The sequence below is a fragment of the Leptosomus discolor genome, chromosome 6 (assembly GCF_034619465.1).
Source record: "Leptosomus discolor isolate bLepDis1 chromosome 6, bLepDis1.hap2, whole genome shotgun sequence".
NCBI classification, from domain to species: Eukaryota; Metazoa; Chordata; class Aves; order Leptosomiformes; family Leptosomidae; genus Leptosomus; species Leptosomus discolor.
In genome coordinates, this window is record NC_141396.1 from 40,900,520 (window position 1) to 40,906,536 (window position 6,017).

Sequence of the window (6,017 nt, forward strand, 5' to 3'; positions counted from 1 at the left end):
AAGAAGCAGTATTAAAAAAATGTGTGCATGAAGCACTTATTTTTGTACACGTAGTACGATATTTGTATAGAGTTTTAACATTATGAAAGTGTAGCGAAAAATCACGCTATCCATTTACTGGAGCACAATCATGTATGTTTAAAGAGAATGAAGTAAAAATGGCATCTCAATCATCCGTCACAAGGAAATTATAACAAGGATTAAATTCCGTGAAGCAAGTCTGTAATTCTAGAGTAATCCAAAGACATTAACTGGACTTTGAAATACCATTAAAACTTTTTAAACCAACATGCATGCCTCATTCCTTTTATACTCCAAGTTTCATCTGAAAGGCTCATCCTGTGCATGGTAAATAAGAGCACACTTTGCTCTACAGGGATTGACTTGAGGTCAGACAGACAAGGTCACAAGCTGCTCAGCAAAGCCAAGAGTGTTTTCAACATGCGCTTCGGCGACTCTTGGCATGCACATGCAGCAGAAAATCAGCAGTGTCATACCTCCACACTTTTAAGTAAAAAATCAAGGGCTGAGGGTTTTTTTCCACCACCTCTTTGGCCAATATTTGTTTATCCATCAACGCCACAGGAATCACCTTTGCTATAAATTTATCACAGTGGTAATGCCTTTGTTCCTTACTTGATCCCAAGGGACATGTCTCAGGGTTGATAGCAATAGCAAACAGCAATGTGCAAAAATAAGTGGATAGATGGAACGGTACATGATTCAGGGCTGTGAGGGATTGGTCCTACCTTGGGAAGAGCCTGTTGCCAGGTTGCCGATAGGTAAATCAGCTACAGCCCTGGTTGTTCTAAGAAGATGAGGGCCTGGTACTTGGAAGACCATCATAGTTAAACAACTGAGCAGTAGCAATTCCGGCTTCCATGCTCAGTACAAGGGCTTCTGCTTTTTCACCTTTCCAGAGAGATCCTAAGCCAAAGAAATGGGGGGGAAGATCTGGTATCTTGGTACTGACAGCACACAGCACTCAACCAAACGTCTCCCTACCAAGCCAGAAGAAATTTCACCAAAATATCTTGACATTGTTCTTACAGACTTAGAAAGAGGTCAGCTGTATTCTGGGCTTCAGCAAGAACAGCAGTTCTGCCAGCTCTATTATTTTACCTCATTAGCTTTTCCTGATGTCCTGCGTTCGTTTTCTTTGAAATCAGGGCAATAGCAGAATTTGCTTTTGTGCTTTAATGTTTCCCCTCTTGGAGATTCCCTCTTTGCTCAGCAGCATCTGGCTAACCAATTTTGGAGAGCTTGAATGATTTTTCAAGACATCTCAAACCCACAACACAACTTAAAAAGCACTGTTTTCCATTTGTAAAGACATGGGTTCCCAGCAAATAGCTAGAAAAGACCAAAAAGCATGTCCATCCTTCACAAACAAATCTAAGACCTGTTTGAGCCGTAAGTGATGGGAAGATCAATGGCCCAAAAAAAATCATCAGATGGCCATATGTTTTGCTGCTTGCAGGGCAGGAGGTACAAACCCTGCATTTTCCTTCTCCTTTCTTCCAGCCAACCCTTTCCTGGAGGTCTCTACAGCACAGGGTCTCACATCTGAGGTGCAAAGCAAGAATAAAACATGTCTGAGGATTACACAATGACTCTGCCTTTGGAGGTGGATAGACCCTGAAACATCCCACCCAGACATCTCCCATGTCCCACTGAAACCCCTCTAGAAGTGCATGGGACTCCAGTGACTTTCAAGGGGAGTTGCTTGATCTTTGGGCTTGCATGGCTTCCTTTTTCCACTAGCCCAGCTAAATGTCCCATCAACTATCTCATTCCTCCATGACATACCTACCTGGAATTCCCTTTTTTGGAAAACAAAACAAAACCCTTTGAAGTGTAACATCCAGTCAGAGACCAAAAATCACTGCTGTTCACTAGCTGCCTCGGGGTCAGCCTGGCCCTGGTGCTGCTCATGGTGCTCTCATGGGATACTCCTTTCTTTGAAGGCTGGAAATTATTGAGCACCCCCCAAACCCTGGTCTGGGCTAAAATTGCAATTCTCGGCTTCTCTTACTTAAAGTGCTGGTAGGGGGGGCTTAAATAGCTCCTACCCACCAACCCCTCTCCTTCAGGGGGTGCTTGGGGTGGGCTGCTCTCTCTCCCTGGAGATGCCCTGCCAGCTTGAACTCCTCTCCATGCCCATACAATTGGCCTGGCCTGGGTCTGGCTACATGCAGGAGATGGAGACTGTCCACATCCAGATTTGGGGCTGGTTAGGGAAAACACTGGAAGAGTGACATTCCTTGGTCCCCTGATCCACCTCATGCATATGCAGCCCCGGTTGTGAAGATGTTAAAAAGCAGATAGCCACTGGTGGATCTGTACACAGGTTGCACACAAATATCCGGCACTAGACAACCACAGGATCAGACAGATCCTAAAAACCTGCATCAGAGACTGAAGACAGCAGAGGGATTCTCCCCTTTCCCCCCAGTGCCTTAGGTCAGATCCTAATTAAGCATCTCTTCTGCAGCTCCAAATACTGTCAGTATATTGAGGAGGGATAAGGTCGTGCAGGAGGAAAGTTGTGGCATGGTCAAGTTTTGCAAAGGAGCTCTGCAAGGTGGCTCAGCCTGCAGACACAAACAAGTTTCTCAAGTTCATACCAGTTTATGTCCCACAATTGAAAAAAAAAAAGAAAGAAAGAAAAAGTGGAGTTTTGCTTACCTCCCAAGCATGTATGCAAGGCACAAATGGCTATACATTGAAGGAGAGCAGCCAGAGAGAGAGAAGAGCAACTGTGATGAATAATGTTATATTTAACAACTGGCAAGTTGCCCAAATTCCTGAAAAATTTTTCTGGGCTTTGGCTCTGTTCAGCGGTAAGCTTGTGCTCATGTAAAACAGCACTGGCATCTAGTGGCTGCTGGATTCAACCACGGCGTGGAGGTAGGAGGGAAGGGCTGCTTGTCACTGAATGCCAACAGTACACGACAGCTACAATGCTGTTAAAAGAGCAAAGAAAAGAAAGGACTTCTCTCAACAGCCTTTCTCACACTTGGAGCTGCTGAATTTTCTAGACACAAAAAAAATTATGAAAAGTTCCAAAAAAACTCCCCAAAACTTCAAAAAGCCTGTGTTCACTGGTGACAAATAAATAAGCCTGCTATGAGGTGTTTTGCAATGGTACCTGCTCTGGGGCACTGGTGGGAATCTCCAGACACCCTGCTTCTGGCTCTGAACACCTCTTCTCCCATGGGAAACACCAGCTTCCTAAAAACTCTCTTTTGGGGTCAGATGCTCACATTTTGGAGCACAAATCTTACCCATGAGCATATCAACTGCACAATTCAACTTTGCTTGCATAAACATGTTCTGTATGAGTACTACTAGAAAAATTCCATGGTTAGTGTAATGCAAGAATACAAACAAAATTACCTGAAACAATCAAACAAAACATCTCAGTGTTGCCTGAGCAAAAATGAACCAGTATTTCCTTTTTCCCAGTGTATTTCTTTTGGGAAAATAGGAGCAATGCGGTGCGATTTATTGTAGTTTACACAGTGTAAGAAAAACAACAAGTAGAGGGAGGGTGATTGCTACACTGGGATTCATTAGGCAGCAGCATTTTTGGGCCAGAAAGCAGCTACCGTGTTTCATAAAGATAATCTGACCCTGTTTCAAGTGGCAGCGATGTGTTTCACTATGCATGGTTGTGAAAACACGAGCAAAGCAGGAAAAACTTTGCAAGAAATTTTCTGGGTCATTTTGCAACTTGGGCATTGCTGTACTGACCAAGCCTGTCCCCTGGCACAGTGGGATGCTGGAGCCGCATCCTCTGCTGTGACCATATCCTGCAGACACCACGTCTGCCATCAGAGCAGTTTTGCTGACAAAAGCAGGGCAGATGGGCTGGCTGAGTGAGTTATTAGGAAAGGACATTAAGAGCATCTTCAGAGCTTTGATTCCCAGCGTTGTTCTTCCAAAGCTCTCTCTTTCCTGACTCAATATTGCGATTGCTTTGAGCTCCTCTGGGTGGAAATCACTGAGACTGATTGCAGCTGGTTTAAAATGAATAATTCATTCTCTCCTACTGATTTTAAAGAGAGGTAAAATTATCTGACTGATGATTCTCTGAAGAATTGAAGAGAATGCATACAAAATTGGTATATATTGTTGGAGCTTATTAAACATTTACAATTGTTTAGCTATAAGACACTACAAGAATTCTAAATCCATATCTGAAGGGCATATTTTCTTCTCCCTGTGCCCCCTGGATCTACCACTTGCATAGGCTGGAAGAGACATGGGCACTGTGGAGCCATCCCTGCTTATGACATCCCATGACAGTGCTGGTGGGAGGCACCTCATGAGGGACCTGCCACCAGCACTGGGTCAAGATGCTCATGGCTTTGTCCAGCCAGTTCCTGAAATCCCCAGGAGAAGATCCACTACCTTCTGGGGGACCTTCCTGTGTTGAAACCCAGTCAACAAGTTTCGGGACTGTCCTTCTGCCCCTTCAATGGTGTCTTCATTCTGTGCTTTGATGAAACCCTCCACTGGTCTTTCACAGGGGTTGGAGGGGCACCACGAGCCCTTCTGGTGACCTACCTGTAGGTGATTCAAGCTTTGGCTACCAGCTCTGGGCAGTTGTTCATCCAGGTAGAGCCTGCTCACCTTGAGTCCTTCCTGATGCTAAAGTGAAGCTGACTGAGGGCTGTTCAGAGCTGCCTCGCTCACACCTTTAATTCCTAAGTTCAATTCTTACTAATTTCCAGCTGCATTACCTGAAATATAAACTCACTGCAATGAAATCCAGCCCTGCTCTGGTTGGACATCAGTCCCCTTTGTCTAGCAGCTGCAGGCTCTCCCTCACCAGGAGGTTCCTCCCAAAATCCCCATCCTGCACATGGCCTCTGGTGTAACCCCAGTGTCCTCCCATGACACTCTCCTATTGAAACAACCTCTGGCACATGTAAGCATCCGTACTTTTAATCTTTTTGTTGTGTCCCAAAGTGATATTTAGAGGGTAAAATGCCATCTGCTGCCCTTTGCTGTGATCAGGGGACTGGGCAGGAGGTTAACAGAAGGACATCAAGAACGGACAAAGTCAGCCCCAAAGTCTTTCTCACCCAGAATCCTGCCTCTGAACCATGCCACAGATGCATGATGTCTTTAGGTCATAAAATCAGAGTGAACATATGTAGTCCTTCCAGTGATTAGGTGGCCTTCAGCTCATCTGTAGTTTCTCGAGAGCTTTCACAGGGTTTCTTTTCCAAAAACTTGCCCATCATCCACTTGAAATGACACAAGCTCACATGTGGGTGGGCAGCACTGAGCCCACCTGGCATGCGGGTCAGTTCAAAAGTGACATTTGTGAAAAAGAATAACACAGTCTAGCAGGAAAAAACTGCCAACAGCTTCAGCATTTTATTTTGCAAGTGACTGACCTTCCTTTCCTTATTCAAGACCTCTGAGGTAGGACCCTATGCAGCCATTCTCATTAGGCAGCTGTGAAACCAAGACCACTGATTTATGGAGAACTATGTGCAGTTCACTTCATATGACGCTGTTGGCCCACCACCACCCGTAGTCTGTGGTGGCTTTTAACTCAGAGGATGAATCTGACAAACGCCCTAAACTGGAATGATTAAATGCAGCATTATTCAAAACTTTCTGATGAGTATCTATCCTATTTATCCCTTTACCATCCTAAGAGATCAGCTTTGCACTTCAAGCATGATTGAGGAGCCTTCTCTTCTGACACCTTGTGAATTCAGCAGCTCTTTCCAGTTTTATGGACTGGGATCAATTTTATAGACTATTTTATCATCTGGATTAGCTCCTGATACACACTAATTCTCTCTGAGGAGAGCCTATGCACAATCAATAAGCACTTATTTACTGACTAAAGAAGAACAGTTACATCTTTTATTACAATAAGAATCAACAGCAACAAGATCTGGCCAGGACAGGAACCACTTGAATAAGAATACATCGGATCAGTGAGAGTGAATTGCAGCTAAGTCAGAACTTTGCAGGAAGTCATGTTTTGC